The following is a 4,387-nucleotide window of genomic DNA, read 5'->3' on the forward strand; positions in this document are numbered from 1 at the left end:
AAAAAAAAAAAAAAAAAAAAAAACCGTCCTTTTAGTCTCCTAATTTTAAACTTACCCACCAGTGTGTAGTGTTTTTTTGGGGGGAAAAAACACCACCAGTGTGTAGTCCTTTTAGTCTCCTAATTTTAAACTCCCCATTATCTATCACACATACATTTGATTACCTATTTTATTTGAATTCAAATTTCTTACTCCCCGTCTAATCCAAAAAAAAAAAAAACAAAAAACAAAAAAAAGCTATCAACTACTATGAGTTTTAAATACCTTGCTCTATTTGTACATGTATATACAAATATCTTCATTGAGAAAAGTACATTTGCTTTGATATTGTTTTAATTATACTTAATTTTTTTTTTCCATTTCTTTGAACTAATCTCATGTTTGATTTAATCTCCTATTATCTATTTATTTCTCATAACTTTTATCTCTCATTTCCAAGTTCTTCCCACAACTCTATTGATTTGCTCTAATTTTATCTTACTTTACACAATCTTGTTTTTAGGAAAAAAAAAAAAAAAAATTCTTCACTTTTTAAACATTCATCACTCCCCTAGAATTTTGGTGAAAATGTTTTGTCCTAAAAAATAATATAAAAGAGCTTTTGAGCAAGCGCAACGCGCATGCGTAAAGGCTATCTAGTTTTATTATAAAAAAAAACTAGCATATAACCCACACAATGTGCGGGATACTTTTTTTTGCGAATAATTATTTGCGAGGGGAAAAAAAAAGGTTTTTTTTTTTTTTTTCTTTTATAGAATGTAGTATAGAAAAACATGAAAGCACAATTGGTTGTAATTAGGGATCAAAATCAAAAACTAATATTTAGAATATTTATTCTAAATACAATAAATTCTATTCTAGTAATAGCACAATACAATTTAATTGAGTGTTGAAATTTACCAACTTTAGTCTTTAATCGTGTAAACATTCTATTAGGACAATTCTAAAATAGTAGTATACATCAATTCAAGTCAAAATTTCATAAAAACTTCCAAAGGTCTGTGCATCTATATTTTCTAAATGTTGATGGATTTTTTTTGTTTCCTGCAATGATTGACACTTTAAGTAATTAGCACCTCAAGAAATAACATAATCAGTGCACATTGGCCATTCCTTTGGAGCAACTAAATCAAACATAAGTATAAATGAAACTCTAGTGGAAAATGGATTCAATTGTTACCATCCACTCATTTTCCTGTTTTTCCCAGAGTAATTTTGTAAATTAAAAATTTTAAAATAGCACTCAAAATGTCAAAACTAAAATCGGAATTTTAAACTAATTTAGCATCATGGGTTTAATATTTTTTAAACCTTAATATTCTTAAAAGATATTCCTTCAATAATTTATAAAAAAAAAAAAAAAAAAAAAAAAGAAGTAAAATACTTGTATGACATATACAATTATACATATGCAATTTTATATTTTCCAGTATAGTTTTAGAACAATAAAGAATTGTGCCTAAAAAGACCTATTAGTTCCATATCATCTAATAGTTCCAGTATAAATATTTAAATCATATTTTAGGTGAATTTTGTTCCATATCATCTATTAGCTCCAAAACTGTACTGATGATGCAGTTACTTTTTTTTGATTTTTTAATTATCTGTTTCATACGGTAACTTTTCTAACTGTGTTCTTGATAAAATAAATATTTTGTGCAGACATACTATGATATTACTTCAGATAGTTATCTTGATTTCAAGAAGATTCAAATCGGAAGTGTAGAGGCAAACATTTCTGTAGACATAAACCTGATATCTGAAGCTATCTTTTCTTCATGTTATGTAGCGATTCTATGTTCTCTTAACATGGCTAATTACCTGAACATTTTAATTTAGTTAAAAGGCATCTCTCCTTTGTTCTTTTTTAATGAGTCGTTCCATACTTTTTTTTTCCTTTTTTTTTTTCTAGTCCGATCTGTGTATAGGGAGATGTAACAAAGAATCAAAAGTGTAAGTGAGTCCGAAACCCATCTATCTTTGGAAACCCTAGAAGCGGAAACTGAATGGAAATGCCTACCTTCTGACTTGTCGATTGTTGAGAAGCGGAGACGGGACTGCAGAGCACGATCTGTGTGTATGCTTTGATAAGTAAGAATGAAATGGTAAAAATTGAGTTTCACCGAATCCGATCTGAGTGTATATGAAGGAGCAGCGAAGGATCGATAGTTTGAGGGAGTCTGTTTTTTTGATCGAGAAATTTGGTTTGGGTTTTAGGGCTTGTGTTTTTCTCTTCTTTTTTTTTTCTTCTTTTTTCTCTTCTGATAAGCGGCTTTTTTTTTTTTTATAAAGGTCTAAGTTTGTTTCTGAAACTGAGTCTCTTTAATCGCACCGTGCAATTTTTTTAAAGGGTAAGTTGTACACGTGCCAGCGTTTCAAGGGGCCTTTTTTGCTAACGTGTCAGCACATTATTAAAAGCTTCTGCTATTATATATAGTATTAGATTAGATTCATTTTGAAAATAATAGGTAGATAACACATGACCATTTTCTGTTAGTTATAGTTAACAGAATTAAGATGAAGGATCAATTGAGATAATTATTAAACCACTAGACTCATCACATGGGCTTTGCACGTGTAATAATGCTTTTTTTTTTGGTTTAATGTTATAATGTTTAGAAGTGATATATTGTAATTTTTTTTTTTAAGAAATGGTTAGGTAACATAGAATAATGTTTAAAAATGAGATAGAAATAGTGTCTTAAGTTTTAAGCAGAATGCTAAAGATAAAAGAAAAAGCTTAAAACATAATTGAAGTATTTGAATTCAAATAGATAATAAATACAGATAGGAATCAAACATTTGAATACAGGATAAGAATGGCTAGTTTTTACATGAGGTAGTGGCTTGTTTTGGAAGAAGTAATTTTGTACTTTTTTTTTTTTATCAACATATTTGTATTCAAATAGATAACAAATATAGATAGGTATCAAACATTTGAATACAATTGAGAATAAAGGTTTTTTTTTTTTCCCTTTTGTACATGAGGTAGTTTACTCTTTTAACCTTTTTTTGTTTTTTGCGGGGAAAAAAAAATTAAACTAAAGGATATGTTATTTTAGAATTTGTATGAGAATATTTTAGTACGTCAAAAATTGAAGACAAAACAGGGAAATCCTCTTATTAGTAGTAGAGATAAAGGTTAAAAATACATAATTGATAGCATCAATTTACAACTACCCAAACCCCAAGTGTCCTTAGCACATTTTGCACTTTGATTTTCAACCAATTCAAACTTTAGTAGAGCTGTAGAAGGTATCAGCATGATTTGCCAATGGTCTTTCATTTATATATTTATTATTATTTTTTGAGATAATAAGAAATACTTACAAATCAAATACTCATCGCTCAAACCCATGCACTCTCCCTGTTCACCCTACTTAGAAAATGTATCCAAATGGAAATGGTACAGTGGTAATGGTCTTTCATCTGGATTAAGATCACATGCAATACCTAGAGTATTGCACGGGGTGCAGTAGCTCAAATCTCAGCCTTCCCTTTAATCTAATGGCTCAATCTTTTGACACCTCACCAATTCAAGCTAGCAATCCGTGTGCTCACTTCTATTTTCATTTCAGCTTCCCAAATTTGAATTTCACTAAAACTCTCTCTCTCTCTCTCTCTCTCTCTCTCTCTCTCTCTCTCTCTCTCAGGTTCTCTCCCTCACTCTCCCTAATGCACCATTCTCTCAACCACCATGCTTGGTCTTTGCCTCTCCCTCAACCCCGTTGTCACCGCTTCCAGCCTACCTAACTCAGACCCATCGGTAAAAACAAAGAAAAAATAGTAACTCACCATATGAGATCCTAACCTCCAAAACTTGCACCCTTTTTTAGACCTAGATCAGAGAGAGTAAGGGTTGAGGTTTGGTGAGAATCGGATGTAAAGATAGAAGTTGATGCTTTTCTAGCCTAGATCAGAAAAAGTAAGGGCTAGGGTTTGGAGAGAATCAGGTAAGGGAGAAGTGGATGCTTTTTCAGGTTTGATCTATGGAGGGAAATGAGATTGAGAGACAGAGAAAGAGTGGTTGGTCAAAGGAGAGAAGAAGCCACCATCGGAGGTGGTGGTTGAGATGAGCTAGCCTTGCCGATTTGGTTTAGAGACTTGGGCTTGTTTTAGAGAGAGACCACCACTCGGTAGGTTTTCTTTTATCTCCATTTTTTATTATTTTTTTTTAATAAACTCTGTTTGGTTGCTAGGACAGGAAGGAAAGTAAATAATGGTGTCACAATTTTGTTGATTGATTTATTGGTGCTGAATTTAATTCTATTTTCGCTTATTTTTTATGTTTTTGGTTTTTAGCTTAGGAATTGAAATCAAGTCTTATATTGCCTGCATTTTTGTCAATTGTTTAAAAATACTTAAATCCTTGTAATTTGTATTCAGT

This window comes from Quercus suber, unplaced genomic scaffold (assembly GCF_002906115.3).
Source record: "Quercus suber isolate HL8 unplaced genomic scaffold, Cork oak 2.0 scaffold_448, whole genome shotgun sequence".
Classification (NCBI taxonomy): domain Eukaryota; kingdom Viridiplantae; phylum Streptophyta; class Magnoliopsida; order Fagales; family Fagaceae; genus Quercus; species Quercus suber.